Consider the following 21,641-nt stretch of genomic DNA (forward strand, 5'->3'; position numbering starts at 1 on the left):
ACACCAAGATTCAGCCCAAAAGTCCCACAAACTTCAAGACACAAATCAAAAACTCCCTGAACATCACAAGTCAGCAAAAACCTCCTCTACAAGATAAAGATTCAGTTCCCACATAAAACCAAAGCACCAACATTTAGCCCAAGAAAGCTCAGAAACACCAAGATTCACCCCGTGAAAATTGTGGATCCCCCTCCACAGTCACCTGCTGCATGTGGAGGGAGCAGCGCTCCTGGGGCTGGGGGGAGGCTGCAGACACAGGGAGGGGTGGAACCTTCTGCTGCTTCCTCTTTCTGCTCCTCCTCCTGCTCCTGTGTCTCTACTCTTCCTCACACTCCTCTTCCTCTTGCTATTCCTCCTTCTCCTGCACAATCCCACCCTCTCCTGCCACCTGCATCGTTTGACCATTCTGTTCCTCAAGCCTGCTTCTCCTTCCCTTCTCCTCCTGCCCCCAGGCCCAGCACCCACTGCCGGCTCCCTCTTCCCCCCAGCCCCACAGCATCCCAGCGCAGGGGCAGGGATGGAGCTGGGGCAGGTCGGGCTGGGGCAGCGCTGGGCTCTCGGCCGCTCCCGCCCGCACTCGGTCCCCACTGCAGCCGCTCCCGCCAGGACAGCGCGGGGGGGCCCGGCCTTGGCGCTGCCCCACTCCCACCTCCCCAAATTCCCCTCGCGGGGCCATGGGGCCGAGGGGGGGCGCAGGTGGGTCCAGGTGGGGAATGCTGAGATAATTTTAAGAGTGGGTCCCCAAGAAGAAGAATTGGAATTTGTGGTAGACACAGGGGCAGAATGAACCTTTCTGTTAAATATTCCAAAAGGTTATAGTGTAAGCAAAGATACCGTAATAGTAACAGGAGCAAAAGGAGAGAGTTCCACAGTACCCATTATTAAAAATGTGGTAATAGAGGGAGGAATTAGATTTTGGATGAGGGATGTTTTCTTGGTCCCAGGGGCAGGTAGCAATTTATTGGGACAAGATTTACAAGTGAAATTAGGAATAGGGGTTGTTCCAGAAGATGGGAAGATGACAGCTAGACTTTTAAAACTAGGCCAGGAGGATGGAAGAAGAATTAACAAGGAAGTTTGGGCTGGGGAGGGAAATAGGGGAAGATTAAATATTGACCCCATAAAGATTACAACTGAGGAAAAAAAATTGTCCCATATGTGTACGGCAGTATCCTGTATCTTTAGAAGGACGGGAATGTTTAAAGCCAGTAATAGAAGGACTAATAAAGGATGGGACATTAGAACCTTGTATGTCTCCCCATAATACCCCAATACTCCCAGTAAAGAAGCCTGACGAGAGCTATAGACTGGTACAAGACGTAAGGGAGGTTAACAAAGGAACTCAGACCCGCTATCCAGTGGTACCAAATCCTTATACTCTTTTCAGTAAAGTTCCTCCCCAGCATCAGTGGTTTAGTGTAGTGGACCTTAAAGATGCCTTTTGGGCTTGCCCATTAGCCCAGGAGAGCAAGTTATCTTTGATTTTGAATGGAAGGACCCACTAACTGGAGAAAACAGCAATTAAGATGGACAAAACTACCACAGGGGCTTACAGAATCCCCAAACTTATTTGGACAAGCTTTAGAAACAATACTACAAACATTCCCCACTCCCCCTGGAATACAAATTATCCAATATGTGGATAATCTTTTACTTTCTGGGGAAGTTGAAGCTGAAGTTAGAAAGGCTACTATAAAGCTTTTGAATTTTCTTGGGGGAAAAGGATTAAGGGTATCAAAAGGGAAGCTGCAATTTGTAGAATCAGAGGTAAAATATCTTGGACACTTGCTTAGTAAGGGTAGTTGGAAGCTCAACCCAGACTGAAACACAGGGATTCTATCCCTTCCCCCTCCCTCTTCAAAGGGGGAAATCAGAAAGATACTCAGATTATTGGGATAATTATAGATTGTGGATTGAAGGATATACACAGGCAGTAAAATTTTTGAATAAAAAAAAATGACAGAGGGAGATGATATAAAATGGATCAAAAAGGATAATGAAAAATTAAGAAAAAAGAAGTTAAAACTAGCCCCAATATCAACTTTAAGCTTACCTTCACTAGCAAAACCCTTTCATTTGTATGTAAATGAAAAAAAGGGGGTAGCTCATAGGGTTTTGTTTCAAGAGTGGAGAGGAGTAAAGAGACCCGTGGCTTATTTATCAAAGATGTGGGATCCAGTAAATCAAGTCTGGCCAGTGTGTATTCAAGCTATAGCAGCTACTGCAATCCTAGTAGAGGAAAGTCATAAACTGACTTCTAGAGGTAAATTAATTGTGTGCACACCTCATGCAGTACTAAATTTCTTCCAATTTGCATTGTGATTTTTATCTTGAAATACATAACTTACTGTACTCTAGGATTGAAAAACTAGTTTACAGCTGTGACATAGCAAAACCTGCTATTAATTTGAGTCAATGCAGGCTGTTCAATCAACTGTTCTCAGTGTGTAAAGTTAAACTAAAGGTAACACCAGCTGCTTGGTAGGTCAAGCAAACAATTTTCCTTCCAACCAGTCCTTTTTCATGTACCCAAATGTGTTTTGCTTTCTTAGTTTTTTTGTTTTGTTTGTTTGCTAGTTTTTCTGGAAGTGCTAACTACTTGCAGTGTATCTAGAACAGCAAATAAAATTGTGCATACAAAACACTTGTAAAAAAATAGGGTTCCTTTTTTCCCACAATGGGAGGTGGCTACATATAGAAAAGGGAACCTACAAAGCTAAATGAAGAAAAAGTTTCAGTATCTTCTAATGTAAACAATTTGTTACTTCCAGCATCACAGTGGGTGTGTGACACACACATATGAAAAAGATGGTGAGGGAGATCTCTGTTTACTACAGTTTCCTATTTCTTGAATGAGTTAGAGAGCTATGAAGCAATTGTGATTCCTTGTGTGGATTACCCAGGCCTGCAGGGAGGGCTTGGCCATGGTTCCCTCTGTGCTGCAGGCAGCCCTGCAGCGTGGCAGCAGTGGCTTGCCTCTGGTGAGTTTGCAGGCAGGGTGCTCCAGCACTGCAGTGCTCAGGGGCAGTTTCCTACTTTGACACCAAAGCTTAAATTCAAGAGTGCCTCTTCCCATCCAGTTATTGTTTGTACTGTAAGAACCCCTTCAGAGAGTGTCTCCTGGCAGTCAAAAAGAGAGTATTGCAGAGATAAATTCCTTACTTGCTGTCTCCCCCACTGTATCCACATTTTGTCTATTCCCTCTTCAAATTATAGATTTGTAAAACTCATGCTCTGTGTCCTCAGATGCCCTTCCCAAATCAAACCTTGGCTTCTTTGCAAATTATATTGCACTAACAAGGATTGCCTTAAATTTTTTATTGCAGGCAAGATCACTTCAGAAGTAAGTTTTTGTTTACCTTGTTCCTACAACCCTTTCAAGTTTGTGAATGGAAAATTGTGACAGCAAAATAAGTCTTTAGTTTTAGCACTGTCAGCTGTGGGTAGCTGGTAGCCCTTGGTGGAGGGTGCCGTGAATTAAAGGCCTGCAGAACACACATAACAAAAGTAATTAAATTTGTAAGGAAGTTGAAAAAGGAGGGAGAGGTGATTGGCAGACTCACCTCTCCAGGATGTAGGACTAATGTTAGAAAGTGGACTGATATTGGAATGTGGATGTTGAAATGTGAAGAGAGAAAAAGAGAGCGAAAGAGAGAGAAAGGGAGAAGAGAGAAGAAGAGAGAAGAGAGAAGAAGAGAGAAGAAGAGAGAAGAAGAGAGAAGAAGAGAGAAGAAGAGAGAAGAAGAGAGAAGAAGAGAGAAGAAGAGAGAAGAAGAGAGAAAAAGAGAGAAGAGTGAAAAAGAGAGAAAAAGAGAGAAAAAGAGAGAAAAAGAGAGAAAAAGAGAGAAAAAGAGAGAAGAGAGAAAAAGAGAGAAGATAGAAAAAGAGAGAAGAAGAGAGAAGAGAGAAAAAGAGAGAAAAAGAGAAAAAGAGAGAAAAAGAGAAAAAGAAAAAAAGAGAGAAAAAGAGAGAGAAAGGGAAAGAGAGAGAAAGAGAAAGAGGGAGAGCGAAATATGCCCCAAAGTCCCCATACCGTCGCTATTTGTAAGTTCTCCCCCATTCCTGCTAGACAGAGTGACAACAAGGGGAGGGGAGTGAGGAAGTACAGTCAAAGGCAAAGCTGTGAAAAAGAGGGAGAGCTGGACCACCAATAGAGATAAGATCAAAGCAGAGATAGCTGACTCTCACAATGTGCTTTATTTTTTTAAACAAGACTTCTTTTTTTTCCTTCTGATTTTTGTTATTAAGGAAAGGAGGCTTTTGTTCTGAAGAATGGGGCTGTAAGACTAAAACAGTTGGATGTTGCCTAAAAAGCAAAAAACCAAGAGATGTGATACATCTTGTGTTAAATTTGGGCTAGTCTTTTTTTTATTTAACTAATTATAGCTCACAAGAAGAAGAATTGGCCTCTGCAGCAATTAGCACAGCTGGATACAAGAAGAAGAAGCAGCTGTAGAAAAGGTTTTTAGTTAAACCCAGAAAGTTTTGAAGAAAACTAATGGTGAAAGTTAATGCAGTATTGTTTTTCTTTTCTTTTAACACTGTGTTATTAAGAAGTCCTTTCCAGGTACTACTAAAGCAGCAATCCCAACCATGGAAAAGAGGGTGAATTCATGCCAGCAAAATAAAAGAATTTGTGAAGAAACGTGAGGAATGGACTATCACATCTAAACCAGGTGATACCAAATTGACTTTCAACCCAGGACTGGGTGGTAATGGTTTGGGAAGACCCAAATGATCCAAGGCAGGTACAAAGAATAACACCTAACTGAGAAATAAGGCAAAGCTTGCATCACTGGTTCTAAGCCCTGCCTGAATAAGCCCTGAGACGCCTCCGACACCTCCTTGGCAGAGGAACACTGCCACTTCAAACAGGAGGATCGGCAGTGTTTGAGTCAAAGAGTTCTGATAGTCTGGCCTTAGCCTGTGGCTTGTACAGGCAAGAAGGGAAATTGCCATTAATGCTATGCTGTATACTTTATTTGATTCATCCCCATATTGGACATGGCAGCTGGGTTATAAGTGAATGTTTAAATTATGAGAATAATTGGCATTGTAGCTCACAAAATCTATGTTCTTGTGGCAAGAAGTATTGAGTACTGAATCAATCCCCTATACAGAAAGACCTCAAAAACTGAAGTAATAAACTGCTTTTGTAGATGGGGATTATCAATGCCTGTGGACTGAGAGATACCTGAGGAATGGTGGAAAACCACAGTGAAAAGGTGTCAAAAACAATTTGCCTGGAAATGAGTAAAAAAGGAGTGACAAGGGAAACAGAGGGCAAGCCTGGATTGAGCACTGTACTCACCAGCGAGAAGATCACACGTACCTGCTGTGGGCAGCAGCCCCACAGGCAGGGGAGGTGGGGGTATAAGCCAAGCCAGACCTCTGTCATTCCTGTTTCTGTCTCTCATTTGTTGTCTTTTCCCTTCTGAGATAGCAGCAAGATCGTGTCACAAATGCTACAGAAAGTATCACATGGAAAGAAACCAAAGTTCTTTTTTGTTACACACACCCATGTCAACAGCCACTGTTATAACCCATCCAAATTAAGTACCTGCAGGAAAAAGGGGGAAAATGATCACATTACAAAGAACTTAGGAAAAAGTAGTAATACTTGGGGCATGGAATGTCCAAAAGGAGAGATGGATTTGTTTTACATTTGATCTTAGAAATATAGTCCAATATAGTCCAAGATTCAGTAAAGAGATAAGTAGTAAAAAAAAAGGTAAAACAAGCACAGCAGTCTAGCTCTGTGTTAACCCCAAATTATATCCTGACTCATATTAAATGACTCCAAGCAGTTATAGAGAAGATAATAAACAAAGCTGCTCAGGCATTGGAATTAATATTGAGTCTGCAAAGCCAAACATCACCTGCAGTGCATTAAAATAGGTTGGCTTTACGCTATTTATTGGCTAAAGAATGGGGTGTACAGATTGTTGAAAATAGATGGCAATGAGGATGTCATCCTAGAAAAAACAAAGGATATCAGAAAAAAATTATGACCCAGGTATCAGTCCAAAAATGGGAAAATAATGTTAAAAACTAGCAGGTGGGGTAATGTATTGAGAATGGGATGCTGGAAGAAATTAGGATTCTTCCTTTTATGTGTTACAAGTGTTTTGTTATTTCTTCTTTGTTTAATCCCATGTTTTATTTGATTACCAACAGAGTCCAAAGAATGCAAGAGGACAGGAAATATTCTTTATAAATCATTTGGCTTGAGCAGTAAGAGGTGAGATTGTGAAAAATGCATATTTATGATTGGCTTTTCGCAAATGTTACAATGAATATTATATGTGCAATGTTAGAAAGTTATGCTGTATTAATTCCCTTACATATTGTGTTAAGTGTAGTTTTAGGTTACAACATTATGTTAAAATAGAGATTATGTATGTGGGGGGACTTTTCTTTTTAGGAATGAGATGCTCCCTTCGAAGAACACCTAAATCTTCCAAAGGAGAGGAATTTATGGCTTCTGATCAGGAGAAGCTAATTTCTTCAGGCCTTGCTCAGACTTGAAGACACCAGGGGATTAAAGGGAACAGTTGACATACAACACAGTTTCTTGTTTAGAATAGGATGTATGCATAACCATGAAGGATGTATGAATATGCAACAAGTGCATTGGTTTAAGGGTGATTCCTTTGTTCACAAGTCAAGCTTTTCTTGACTTTAGTGTCCGAGAGCATCTGGACGTCCGTAATTCTTTGCTCTTTTTGTCTTGTAATTGTCCTAACTCTAATTGTATTATTATTTTTATAACCATTTTATTATTATTAAACTTTAAAAATTTTAAAAACCAAGTGATTAGAGTTTTTCAAAATTTTCAAAACTAGATGAGATTTAAAGGTGACCCTTTAACTCATAAACAATAAATAGATGATTTGAAGGAAAAAAAAAAGCAGCAGATTGTGGGGAGGGGGCACAACTGAGGCTGCTGAAGGCTGCTGTGGAAGAGAAGCTGCATTCCAGGCACCCAGGAGGAGCTTCAGAAATGCAAATTAACACTGCTGGGGCAAACTGGGGACAATGTACCTGGCTCTTCTTGCCTGGGGCAGGAATTGGCTGATTCCCTCTGCCCCTCACCCCAAGCTCTGCCTGCTTGCACAGATGGAATCTGCACAGCTGAAGGCAGAGCCCATGCTGAGGATCTCTGACTCTGCAACAGAAATGGCTGAAGCTGCAAAGGGAAACAGCAAATGGAGAATTTTGTGAAAACTTCACTAAAATAAGGGGGGGATCATCCCTCTGCCCACTCCAACATCTGCTGTCACTGTCTGTGCTGTACAGGGTGTATCAGAGCACCGGGGGTTTTGCTAGAACAAGTTCAGGGAAATCAGTTGGAATTCAAGTATATGATGAAGGAGTAAGAAAAAAAATGGTCAACTGATGCAGCCCCAGCTTGAGGGAGCGCCCAAACATGGGGAAAAGATGAACGGCCACCAGAACAAATCCTACAACACCATGGACCAGCCCCTGGGAACCAAAACGATTTTGTGAAAAATGCATGTTATATGGCTCTGTGCAGATAGTTACTATATGTATTATGTTATATTGATAACTTGTGCTGTATGAACATCTTAATAGTATGGTAAACGTAGCTTTGTAGATAAAATTAAGCTTTAGTAGTTAAAAGAGAAAATATGCATGTGTGTGGGGGGGGGGGGGTTAAGGAATGAGAACACCTAAATTCGCTCAAGGAACACTTAAATTCTCCAGAGAAGAGCAATTTATGGATTTCTTACTAGAAGAAGTTAATTTCTTCAGGCCATGCTCAGACTGGAGGATGCCATGGGGATTAAAAAAAAATAGCTGACATACAACAGACAGAGTTTCTTGTTTTAAATAAAATGTATGCATAACCATGAAGGATATAAGAATATGCAACAGTGTATTTTTTTAGGGGTGATTCCTTTATTCACAAGGTATTCTTGTTGTGGCTTAAGCGCCCAAGAGAGCATCTGTCCATCTGTAAGTCTTTGCTTTTTAATGTCTTGCAATTGTCCTAACCCTAAATTTTTATTAGTCTAATTTTATTTCTACTTCTATAACCATTTTACTAGTATTAAACTTCTAACATTTTAAAAACCAAGTGATTGGCGTTTCTCACAAATTCATATCAGGAGACAGAGAACCTATTTTTCATTTGAATGGCATAATTTGATTACAAGCTGTCCTCAGAATAAGAACCAACCAGACAGCTCCAGCTCCTGACCTTCCTGCCGACCAAGCCACTGAAATGAGGAACACAACATTTCAGCAGGAGATGGGATCAGATTATCTGTGAACAGAAAAAGGAGGAGTTTGTGGAAAACTAAATGGCTCAAACTGCTGTTGGCAAAGAGATGATGAGAAAACTGCTAAAAATGATAAGAAAGGAAATAGGAGAGCAGTTTATGTATTGGTCCAAACATGGAAAGGATGGGAATGGGACACGCTTTCCTGGCTCCCTAGCACACCAGGGGATAAAGGAATGCTGCTTCTCCTCTTCTGTGCTGCAGCAACTCTTATCTTTTTACCATGCTCCACACCTTGGCAGTGCAGCTCATCCAGCAGCTGAGCCAGGGCATGCAGGTGGCAGCCAGGCCTCCTGATCCACAAACGGCTACAAAAGGACAGGGAATGAGGACACCGAGAATAATCCCAAAACCAAAGAGGACCCGGGAAGGACAAAACAGAGTCAAGGAGTGAATCTGCCTGGAGATCGGGGCAGGGAGTTGTAGAGAAGGAAGTAACGGGAGAAACCATCAGTTCCAATAAATGTTACAAATTGACCCAGAGAGCTGCTCAAAGTCCCGCTACATTCCCGAAATTCGCCGAGAAGAACAAAGACTTAACAGAGCCATGAATATCGGCTGTTATACAAAAGGAGGGTGCACATTAACGAGGACAGGCTCCAGGCGCATCGGGAAGTCGGAACCTTCCAAGGATCTCAGCCGGTGGGCAAAGGCAGAGGGAGATGCGGCCGGGAAAATGAGGATAAAAAGGAGGCTGCGGGCTACAGCCACGGCAGAGAGCGCACGGCAAATGCCCCACGGCCTCTGCCCCTGCTCGGCAATAAAGTCACTTTGACAGGACTCCTCGCTCTCCGCCGGGCACACGAACCTCCGGCGACGGGAATTTCCCCGCCCGCTGCCGGCCGCGGGGCAGCCCCTCTGTCCTACCCACAGCAGCCGGGCCGAGCCAGCGCTGCTCCGGCAGCGGCTCCTGCCCGGCCCCGGCGGGAAGGAGACCGCGGGCAGCCGCTCCCGCAGCGCCCTCGGCCCGGGGCCGGCACGGGCCGGACACGGCACCGGCGAGCCGCCGGAGCCCCCTGCCGCCCCCTCCGCCCGCAGCCGGCCCCGAGCCCCCGCAGAGCCCAGCGCGGCTCCCACCTGCGCCGGGGCCGCCTCCGAGCTCCGCCGCCGCCGCCTCACCGCGCTCCGGCCGCTGCCGCCGCTGCCGGGCCCGCGCAGCCGCTCGGCCAATGGCGGCGCTGCGCGGCCACGGCCGCCCTCAGCCCGCCGCCGGGGCCGCGCCGCGCCCCGCTCCCACCAATCAGCGCGCCGCAACCGCGACTGACGGCACCGGCGGCCAATGGCAGCGAGCTCGGGGCGGGCTCTGCGCACGGCCCCGCCTCGCCCCGCGCTCTCGGCGCCCCCGGGCTGCGTGAGGGGAAAGCCGGAGATGAGGAACAGCCCCGGCACGGGCCCGGGCCGAGCCGGGATTGAGCTGCCCACACAAACAAACTTCTCCGCGCCTCCCGCCACGGCTTTCCCGGCCCTGCGCCTCCCGTGCCTCCGCCTCTGCGGGAAGCCCAGGCGCCTCACTTCTCCTGCCCCTCGTTAGCGCATCAGAGCTTCGCTTTGATTTCCCCCGAAAAGGGAAACCTGCCCCAAGCCCTGTGGGTGGGTGGGGCAGGGGAGAGATTTCTGGCAGAAAACTCCAAAGACTCGGAGCAGGAGAAGGAGAAGTCAGTGCAGAGCCTTAAATGCAGCTTTCCCCACGCCTCCCTGCTCCCAGCTGCACCTCCTCCCCCGGCAGGGCAGGAGACAGGGAATGGGGCCATGCTCAGCTCATCCCCCGGGGCTTCTCCCTCTGCTCAGGGACAGGAGTCGTTCCCTGCTGCACCCTGCGCTCTCTCCCGGCCGAGACTTCTCCAGGAACTTCTCGGAGCGGAGTCCATCCCCTGGGCACAGCCCCCTCCGAGTGCTGCAGCGTGGGTCACTGTGCCACGGGCTCAGTCCTGCCAGGACAGGCTGCTCCAGCGGGGCCCCTCTGCCCGCGGGCTCACAGCCTCCTCTCAGGCATCGCCGAGCTCCAGCCCGGCTCCTCCAGGGGCTGCAGGGGATCTCTGCATCCCCATGGACCTGCAGGAGGATCTCTGCATCCCCATGGACCTGCAGGGGGATCTCTGCAGCCCCATGGACCTGCAGGGGGATCTCTGCATCCCCATGGACCTGCGGGGGATCTCCGCATCCCCATGGACCTGCAGGGGGATCTCTGCATCCCCATGGACCTGCGGGGGATCTCTGCATCCCCATGGATCTGCGGGGGATCTCTGCATCCCCATGGATCTGCAGGGGGATCTCCGCAGCCCCATTGTAATATACGTTATGGAACAATTTGTACTTATGAAAAATATACATCAAGTCAGTTGTGCTTGTAGAAAAAGATTCTTAAAGTTTTATATGACCAGTGGCTGCAGCCGGGGCTGGAGAAACCACAGATGGCAGAGAAAGAAAGACCTAATTTCCAAATGAAAAAAGGTAGCTCGATGCAGAGATGGGCTCTTTCCGGGGACAATCCAGGAGACACCCAACGTTTAACCCCTGGTCTGCCGGGGAGCCAGGAAACCGAGCACACGGGCATCCCGCCCTTGCAGCTGCTGAGGAGGCTGCTGGGCTGTGCTTCAGCAGAGGAGATGGAATGTGGCTTACCACTCTGTCCTTCTCTAAAAACGGAGAATGGGTCAGGAGGTTTGGGCTCTGAGCACACAGCAGCCTGGCCCAGGCACAGGCCGTGGTGGGACAGGGGCACAGGAGCCTTCTGTGACTGACCGTGGCTCTCTGGTTTCTCTCTGCAGGCTGCCAGCTCCTCATGCCATGGAAACGGCCCCACTCGGCCTGCCAGTCTGGGAGGGCTGGAGGGCTGTGGGTACTCATTTGCTGTCAAAAATAAATTGTGTTTTTTTGTCATTGTCATTGTCATCATCAGAACATTTCTTTCATCCTTTTCCAAGTTTTTGGCCCCTCCAGGGTAATATTCTTGTGTCCTTCCTCAGACAGTTGATGGCATTTGGCAGGGGGGGTTTAGCAATGTGAAAAGTTCAACAACAGCTCCAGTTGCCAACTGCAGCAGCTCCTTCAGGAGCCCTGAGCTACCAGCGAGGTCCACATGTGCCTTGCAAAAGGGAGTGGTTTGCAGCGATGGGGTTGGTGCCCTGCTGCAAAAGCTGGGAGCAGATCAGAAGTGGCAAAATGCCATTTTGGCTCCACCCCCACCCAGGTTCTTTATCTTTTCCCTCTGCTCGGTGATAGGCAGACAGGGCTGGATCCAGCGAGGTTCAAGTTCTGGGTGCTCCCTGGCATCAAAGGGATCAACTAAACTCTTGTATGCAGTGACTGCAATAGGGCTACTGAAGGAAAAAAGGGAATGTCATGAGATGGGGAATCCTTCTTGTCTCCTCTGTCTCCCCAGGAGCCCCTTGGAAAGGGAAATACCCACTGGGTTTATCTGACTCCTTCCCAGCCAGCCCTTCCCTTGCTCCCGGGTCTCATTTGCTCCGCAGGATTCACCAGCTCGCTCAGCTCAGAGGAGCTCTCAGAGGAGAAAACGCTGCCTGGCGTGGGGCTGCCTGATCCCTGTCTCACCTTGATTCCATTTGCCCCCTCCCTGCCCCATCCAAGAGACCGAAGGATCCCCCACAGCCCCACGGTCCTGCAGCAGATCCCGGCACGTTCCCTGCTCCGCTCCTTGGTGCCCTGGGAGGCTCCAGAGCCCTCCCTGTGTGCGGGACAGCGGCTGCAGCACCGCTGCGCCCGCGGGCGAGCAGCGCCCAGGAGCAGCTGCGCCAGCTCCGAGCCTGAAGGGAATCCTCAGCGCACACAAATGACAGCTGGCACTTCAGGGGCTGGCAGGAGAAGCTCAACCCATCTGCTCGCTGCCCTTCCCAGCCATGGCCACGCTGGTGCAATTGGAAGAGTCGCCCCTGCCCAGGAAGCTCTCAGGTCGAAGAGAGGAGCAAAAGCCACGGGTTTCTGAGGTGTTAGCTGCCACTGCCTCTGGTTTTCCTTCCAATTCCTAAGGGGTTTTGACTGGTTTTACCATTTCAACACTTTCTGTGTAGAATGCTTATTTTATGATTGGCTTTTCACAAATGTTACCATGAATATTATATGTGTAATGTTAGAAAGTTATGCTGTATTCATTCTCTTAAGTAGTGTGTTAAATAGAGTTTTAGGTAACAACATAATATTAAAATAGAAACTCTGCAATGTAGGATTTTTTTACTTGCCCAAGCAAGAGATGAGATAATCAATAAACTCTTCACACAGGGATGGCGGTGACTTGGGGCACATAAAGAGTTACAACCTCCTTATCAGAAAAGACAAACATTCTTCCATCTTGTCTCCATCTTTATGGAAGCACCAGGATTAAGGGAAAGAAGTTGACAAAATCCAGAAAAGTTCCTAATTTGCAAGTAATTTATGCATCATGTATGAGATACATGAATATGCAATAGGCTATTGCTTTTAAGGTTATTCCTTTGTTCACAAGGCATGCTTGTCCTGGCTTAAGTGTCTGAGAGCATCTGGACATCTATAATTTTTTGCTTTTTATTGTCTTGTAATTGTCCTAACTCTAAATTTGATTACTCTAATTGTGTTACTATTTTTATAACCATTTTATTATTATTAAACGTTTAAAAATTTAAAAACCAAGTGATTGGCGTTTTTCACAACGTTCCAGGCTCCCGGGGACCCCCTTATCGGTCTGTCCGACCCTGCAGGCTGCAGAGGGTCCCCCAGCTCCGGTGCCGCCCTTCTCCGCTCCCCAGCCCCGCCCCGCCGGTACCGGGCGATCCCCGGTGGCTCCGGGCTGACGATGCAGCGCCTGCCCCGGGCAGCCCAACCCCACCGCGGGAGGGTCCCACGCATCCCCGGCCCAGCGCCGGGGCTCTGCCGGCAGCCAGCACCGGGACCCCAAAATTCTGCTGTCCCGGGGCCACCGAGCGGGCACCCGGCCCTTGGCCCTGTCATAGATACATATTATAATATTGGCTTTTTGCAAATATTCCATTGGATTTTATATGTGTGGTGTTACAATAACTTTGTTATATAGTTTTTATTTCTCTTGTTCATTGATTACGCTCAGACATAGTAGTGCCATAGCTGATAGAAGCATGCTTGTGTTAAAATTCCTGCTTGGATGGGATAACATCCAGTGAGCACAGGATGAGGACACCTGTACAGATCTGCCAACCATCAGCACTCACCGTCTGAAGGCAGTGTCGGCCGGGGCCAAAACTGAAGATGATGATAAAAAAGGACCAAAACCACAACCAAGGAATACACATGCCCTAAAAAGGTGGAACCGAGGAGGAGCCATGCTGAACAGTTCTTGGAATATGTAAACTAGCTTGGGAAAAAGTTTACTATGCATAAGGGACTATGAATATGCAACAGGCTGGTGTAAGGGAAAAGGTATTCAAGGGGTATCTCCGGAGATAACCGTGTGCTCTTGGCTCAGTGCCGAGATGCACCCGGCCGTAAGAACCTTTGCTCTATGGCCCTTGTCTCCTCTTGTCCTGTATTAAACTTTTTAAATGTTCCCAGGGCAGTGAAGGTGTTTTTCCCAGCCCCGAGCAGAGAGCTCTGCCCGGCGGCTCCCGGGAAAGGCGGCGGCGCTCGGCAGCGGCCCCGGCCCGCCCGGCCCGCGGGAATTCCCCGCAGCGGGACAAAATCCTGCCCCGAAGGAGCGCTCGGAACGCCGCCTGCGGCTCCTCCGTGCCCCGCAGGTGCCGCAGCTGCCCCGCTGCGGCAGGCGCGGCTCTGGAGCAGGGAGGCTCTGCGGGACCCCCGGGCTGTGCCCCCTCCCGGGCCGTGCCCCGGGGCTGATGCTCGGCCCGGGCTCTCTCGCTGTCCCGGCTCCCGCAGGCTCCCGGCGGGAGCGGCACCGCCCGCCCGGCGCCGCAGGGCCGAGCCCTGCCCAGCAAAGGCTCCGTGTCCACGGCCGGGCCCTGCCGGGGCTGCGGCCGCTGCCCGGCCCGGCACAACCCGCAGCGCCCGGCGCGGCTCCCTCCAGCCGGGCACTGCGGCTCCAACCAGGCGGAATATTCAGCGCACGGAATCTCTGTCAGCGCTGCTCACATTGCAAAACCAGCTGCTGCCGAGGCAATCCCAGCTCCCACTGAAGCCTTCCACCCAAAATGCTGCCTTCAGCTCGGACACACCGGTAAGAAACCCAAGAGCAAACTGAAAGCTGATTAGAGAATCTTGCACAATCACACCCAAGAACATTTTGTTATAAAATCACAAATATTAACAGAAGCTGAGAAAGTCAACAATGTTAGAAAACAAGCTTCCAACAATGGGACTCGAAGAGCTAAGAGCATGTGTTTGAATGGAATAAGCCCTCTCTGACATGTGAGCAATGCCATGGAATTTCTCAAACCAGGGAAATAGGGAGGCCTGGCAGCAGCAGCTTCACACACAGCAATGACAGAGAACAGGGCAGGGCAAGAGGCTGACAAAACTCTAACCACTACTTGCAATGAAGTACCTTTGTTTCCAGTTCTAATCTAGCCACTATTAATATAGAGTCCAAAAGACTAAAAATACTAGTAATAATAATAACAACTGTACCATTAATAGCAAAAAATTGAGAGAATAGAAATAATAAGAATTAATAGTGGTAATAAAAACCCTACCATACTTATACCAGGTTTGCATGGCCAGGTTTTGGTAAGGGAGGGGATCTAGGAGCAGCTTCTGTGAGAGCAGCTGTTCCTCCATGTCCCACAGAGTCAATTCCAGCTGGCTCCAGGACAGACTGGCTGCTGGCCAAGGCTGGCCCAGTTAGAAATGGTGGTAACACCTTTGGAATAAGAGATTTAAGGAAATGGGTGATCCTGGAATTGTGGCTGTGAGCAGGGAGGAACAGGGTGAGGACCTGTGAGGGGAACAGCTCTGCACACCCCCAGGGCAGGGCAGGGCAGGGCAGGAGGGGCAGGAGCTGCTCCAGCTGCTGGAGCTGATTGCCCTGAGATTCCCTGGTCAGTCCCTGGGGAGGCAGCTGGGCCCTGCAGCCTATGGAGGGCACGGAGGGCAGAGATGCACCTGCAGCGCCTGGAGGAACCCGTGCTGGAGCAGGGGGATGCCTGAGCGGAGGCTGCGACCCCATGAGAAACCTGTGCTGGAGCAGGGACCTGGCAGGGACCTGCAAACCCCTGGAGAGGAGCCCACGCTGGAGCAGGGCCCTGCCAGGACTTGTGAGCCCATGGAGGAGCGAGCCACGCTGCAGCAGCTTGTGGAGAACTGCTGTCCGTGGGATGAACTCACCGTGGAGAAGTTCATGGAGAAGTGTCTCCAGAAGGGACCCCTGGCACAGCAGGGGAATGACTCCTCTCCCCAAGCAGCAGGAGAAACAACAGGGGATGAACTGACCAGAGCCCCCATTCCCTGTCTCCCTGCACCCACTGCGGGGGGAGGTAGAGATGGGAAGGAGGGAGGAAAGGGCAGAAGGTGTTTTTAAAGCTTTGTTTTACTTCTCACTATCCTGCCCTGATCCAGATAGCAAAAATTCCATTAATATCTCCAATTTTGAAAATGGTTTGCCCATGATGGCATTTGCTGAGTGATCTGTCGCAGTCCTTAGCTCAACCCATGAAGCCTTCATTCTGTTTTCTCCCTCCTGTCCATCTCTGGAGGGGAGTGAGAGAGCAGCTTTGGTGGGTGCCTGACATCCAGCCAGGGTGAACAGCCAACACTTCCTTTCCTTCATTCATTCTTTCTTTCCAGAGTTAACTGTGAAGGGGTTGAGTGGGGCTTTGAAGGAGGGAGTGAAGGTGGTGGGGAGTGGTGGGGACAGGAGCCACAGGACGAGGGACAGGCATCAGAGGGGCCTGGGCAGCTGGCAGGGGGCACGGCCTGTCCCCCTGGCCCAGCAGCAGCCCCGTGCCCTGCCCAAGGCGCTCCCAGCAGGGGCTGGACCCCAGAGGTAGGGGGAGACCCCAGTCCCGGGGCAGCGTTTCTGCCCCGTCCCCTGTCCAGCCCAGCCTGCCCCGTGTGCGCAGTGACCGCTGGCACGGGCTGCCCTGGACACTGTGACCTGCTGGGGACACTGAGAGCTGCCCCGCTGTGACACTGCCCTTGGGATTGCACAGGCACCAAACAAACCCCAGCCAGCACCGCCCCTTGTCATGTCCCAGGCACCGGAGAGCATCAGAGCCAGCCCCGCTCCTGGTGATGTCCCAGGCACCAGGACACATCCCAGCCCCGCTCCTGGTGATGTCCCAGGCACCAGGGCACATCCCAGCCCCAATCCTGCTGATAAACAGATTTCAGGGGCACAAAAACAGTTGCAGACTTCCCATACTTTAGGGATCCATTAAGCACAGGAAAACGGCAAAGATTCATTTGTCACGTATGCATGGGAAAGTCAGAAATGTCAGAACGAGAAAGACTTATTTTACTTCCTCATTTTGGAGACTCCTCCCCAAAATGGCCCCGGGAACAGTACCACACATGCTTAATAGCCTTTTTGCCAATTAGCATATGAAGCGGAGCAGAGGAAGTGACAGGGATATGAATATGCATTCATATTTTGTGTATTCAAGACCTCTGTAAATAAAAAAGCTTTGTAATACCTGTGATTTTTGCAGTGTGCATTAGGGAATTATCCCACGTACTGCCCAGCTGTCTCAATAAACATACACTTTCTAACTTTAAACTCTTAGAGAGTTTTTGTCTGTCTCAGTTGGATATCGATATTAGATTGATATTCATATTTTAGTAAATCATTGTCTTAAAGAAGTCCTAGTATGTGTATTAACATGCCTTTTCTTAATATTCTAATAATTATTGTTGCATTGCTTCAAGATAAACTGGTATGATTCAAGGAAAATCCACTGAGGTACACACAGAGATTGGATTTTTCATAAGCAAAGTGCAGTTGTAAAGTTTTTTCACTGAATTCTGCCACTTGTCATCATTTTAAAAGTTAAAAGTCAGCTATTAAAGTCAATAAAAAATTTCTAACTTCTAACAAAGGGAAAAAAGTATATGGTTTGCACTAGATAAAATATAAATACAGAAAATATCTCCCAACCGAGTTCCTTGCCCTTATCAAAACATCTCCCAATCAAGTTCTTTGCCCTGAACCTGGCTGGTAAAGAAAAATATTATCAGTAAACCTGGATGAAAGTTTGCATAAGTTAATAGTATTCAAAATACATGTGCTGTTCCTATTATTATTTCTTAGACAAAGAAAAAAGGGGAAAGGGGTTGGATTGAGGGCACACCCTCCTCCCCTCTGAGTCTGTTCTCATGTTTTACAATAAATCCTACAACAGTACAATACAGCTGCCTAAAATATGGACACTGGAAACCACAGACAGCATTAAAAATGATCACCTGCCTCATGGACAGTTCATAGAAGGACTTGATTTCTTTACAAATTATTTCTCATGTTTGCAAACAGTTTTTCTGTTTACAGACTCTTTTCTGGGAGTTCGGTTTTTTTCCAAGGGATCAAGTGCTGAAAGGTTGTTTTATAAAATTGGGTTTTTCTCTAAGGGTTAAATGGGCTCAGGGTTAAATACTTTCTGCTTTTAGAGATAAGTTCAATTTGTAACCAAGAAGCATTATGCCTGTGGCCTGAGTTCTCCCCTAACAGTTCCTGAAGGGGAATGCTGCAGCTGCAGTGTAAATTAGATGCATGCTGTCCTCTGTCCCCATGTTTGCAAAGGGCCCTTGCAGATGGGTGACAGAGAACAATACACAGAATTTGATAAAGAAAAGAAGGGTGAGGTGTTCCCATGATTGACAGGGGTCTTGACCAATCAAATATCTCCCAAAACTGCAGGCACCTCACAGGCCAGAACCTGAAGGGGCGTGGAGCTCAAACCAATGAGAGCTTCCAGGCCTGGTCTTTCAAATGCCCTGTCTAAGGGGGGGCTTGGGAAATAAAATCTCTCTGTTGCCCCATGAACTCGGGAGGAGCAGTCTTTGTCTCCTGTGCCCTCGCTGCCCCACGAGACCAAAGAGATGTTCACCAGGGCCCTCCCTGTTTGTGGCCGTCCATTGCCCAGCTGAGCAGGCAGCCAGTTGTGTTTGCAGTGAGCTGCCACAGGAAGACACACAGCAGCTGGAGATTTGAATAGCAGGGCTTGGGCCAATTCTTCTTCTTTCAGAGTGCAAGAAAGACGCAAAAGCACAAGGAAACATGGCAGTGTTTCGGTGGAGTCTCTTTGTCCTGTGAAGTTCAGTAGTTGTTGGTGTTTCTGTGCTGCTGCTAATCCCTTCCATGAAAAAATCATCCCAGGAAGGAGCAACAACATCTGACACGCACCAAGTGTTGCCCCCAGTTGCTCCAGGTGCTGCTACCCACAGCCCCTGTAGGACGGAGCACAGCCCCCAGTGCACACCAGCTTTGGCTGCCCTCGGGCAGAGAAGCCCTTTTGGGGCACAGGTTTCTGGGCAGGAGACGGGCACCGGTGCTGCCAGGGCTCGGGGGAACTCTGCTTGGGCGGGGACTGTGCCTCACCTGCTGCTGTCAGCGCTGCCCGGGCCCCAGGGCTCAGAGCAGCATTCCTGCCCTGGCCCACACGTTCCCGGTCTGTGTCCCATGGCCGTGCTCAGGATGGCCACCATGTGGGACGTGTCCCGAGGAGGCCGTGCCAGCTTCTGTGGAGGCCCCGTGCCCTTCCCAGCGCGGCTGCGTCGGCAGCTGCAGGGGCTCCTGCTGCTCTGAGCCCGCAGAGCAGGGCAGCGTTTGCTGATGGGCTGAGCCCTTCCTAAAGATCCTGTTGGGCTGTCTGACACACCTGGGGCAAGGCATTCCTTCCACCCTGGGCCACTCTGGGGGGCTGGGGGTGGCCCCAGGGCAGGTGGCAGTGCGTGCAAGGGCCCTTGGTGACACGGTGCAGCATGGTCACCGTGGAATGGAACGGGACAGGGATTCCAAGGGCCCTTGGTGACACGCTCTGGCAGAGGTGTTGGCAGTTACAAGTTACAGTTACACTCCACAGTGCTCGGTGCACACGACGAGAGAGGACGCGAGAGAGCGGTGCTGTGAGGAGCCCTCACACAGACACTCGTTCCTTGCTGACCCAGAGCTTTCCAGAGGTATTACTCCTGCAGGTGACCTCGTGGGCAGACCAGAGCACTTGGTGACCCCTGGCCTTCCCGAGGCATCTCTTCTGCAGCTGCCCTCGAGGGCAGACCGTGGCATTTGCACCATCCTTGACAGGAGTCTCCTGTCCTTGTGGCTGGAGCCCCAAGAGCAGAGTGCAGGACTTGCTGTCCTGTAGCCTTGCCAAGTCTTCACTCTTGCAGGTGCCCTCAAGGCACGACTGCAGCACTTGCTGACTTGGACCTTTTCCTTTTCACCTTCTGCAAGCAGCCATGAATCCAGGCAGCGACGTAGAGCTCAGACCTGCGAGCGTGCCCAAGCTGGCCTGGGGGAAGGAGGAGAAAGAAGGCCCTGGAGCTGCCCCAGCACAGCAGCCTGAAGAGCTGGAGCAGTTCCAGCCACGGCAGAAGGGTGAGTGGAAGAGCTGGGCCACAGGGATGGTGCCTGCAGCCAGCTTGGCCCCATGCCATGCCATGCCATGCCATGCCATGCCATGCCATGCCATGCCATCCCATCCCATCCCATCCCATCCCATCCCATCCCATCCCATCCCATCCCATCCCATCCCATCCCATCCCATCCCATCCCCTGGGGCCCTGCCCATGGACAGGATGGAATAGGGGCCAAGCAGACACCCCACAGCCGTGCTCCATGCCCTGGGCCGTCACGGGGCTCTCCCTGCCTGGGCAGCGCAGGGCTGGGCTGTGTTCTCCGGCTTCTCCCGCAGCCCCTCAGCTCGGGCTGCACTCGCTCTTTGCCAGGTGCAGCCGTGCAGCGCACACGAGAGCAGGAACGCAGCCGTGGCCGCTTCCGCAGAACAGCGCAGGTACCTGCAGCCATCCCCACCTGGGCTGGGCCTGCTGGCACTGCTCAGCCCAGCAGCACACCTGCAGCACTCCGTGGCTTCTTGCCCTTCTCCTACAGCTCGTTTGCAAATTCATCAAGAGAATTCGGCAGGAAGAGACCGGCGCCATGGGCCCTGGGCTCAGAGCCTACTCAGAGCTCCTCGGACATGAGACTAGTGCCGCCCTGCTGGATTTGCTTGTGCAGAGGGGTGTTTCCAGAGCAGAGCAAGTAGGCAGCTGTGGCCAGGCTTCAATTCCCCCATGACTCACATGGCTTCCCAAGCCACAGTGCTGGGCCCTGTGAGCCTTTGAGGCCATCACATTGTGGTGGGAAGGGAAGCACTTCTCTGGGGACACTGGGAACACTGCTCCCTCTGGCAGCTTCCCAGGTCTCCCTGTGCCTTCTCCAGGTGCCTGCCATGGTGAGGTACATCCACCAGTGGCTCATGGCCAATGATTCTGCAGAGCACAGGCTGGACAACGCCCTGTTGTATCTCACAGAAGCGCAGCCAAATGACGCCGTAATGACACTCCTGCGTGTGGCCCCATCCTGTGACAGGTATGGGGCCCACCTGCCCAGAGGGCTCAGGGCTCACCCCAACCCATCGCCCTGTACAGCCTGTCCCAGGTGTCTGACCCACAGAGAGTCCCAGGGCCCTCTGGCTGCTCCCTTTCCCAGCCCTGGCATGTCAGCCCCCGATCCTGCTGCCATGCTCCCTCGCTGCCCCACAGGGGCCTGTCCCCACAGGGCTGGGCTGCCTGGCTGCTGCTGGAGAGGGGCAGTGGGCAAAGGCAGAGCCGTCGGTCAACCCAGGCCCCTAGAGATGCCCAGGCCACGGTGCTGTGTCTGAGATCCCCTGAGACAGATCTCTAACCCCACAGAGCTGCCATGGCCATGTGGAAGACCATCATGTGCACGCCCTGGACTGCAGAGCTGGCACAGCAGATACTCCTGGATGTGCTGGGAAGCTGGCCAGAGCACAGCACGTGCACCTCCGATGGGGACAAAACGGGTGTCTTTGTCCTGGCTGTGAGTTTCTGCCAGTGGCCTTTGCTGGCCCCAAGGTCACCTGTCCAGCAGCTCTCCATCCTCCTTCCCCCACTGCATCTCCCTGCCTCAGGGCCTGAAAGCTGGCCTAGGGACAGCTGCAGGGCCACCAGGCCCGCTGCTCCCCCTGTGTCTCTCTGGGCCTCTCCCTGCCACGCTCGGGCCCTGTCACACGAACACCTCGGCACTGAGCGCTGTACTGGGGGGCTTCGTCCTTTGCAGGCAACTGTGGTAATATGGAAGATCCTCCAGGAGCGCTGTGTCCCAGATATAGTGGATGAGCATTTCCCGCAGTTATTTGTGCATCTGCTCTTCCAAGTGTTCTCCAGCACCAAAGAGATGCCAGAGGCGGTTGGTACCTTCTGGAAGGGATGCCAGGAAGAACACGGCCTTGCCACCAGCCC

The sequence above is a fragment of the Lonchura striata genome, chromosome 36 (genome assembly GCF_050655825.1).
Source record: "Lonchura striata isolate lonStrDom1 chromosome 36, ASM5065582v1, whole genome shotgun sequence".
Classification (NCBI taxonomy): Eukaryota; Metazoa; Chordata; class Aves; order Passeriformes; family Estrildidae; genus Lonchura; species Lonchura striata.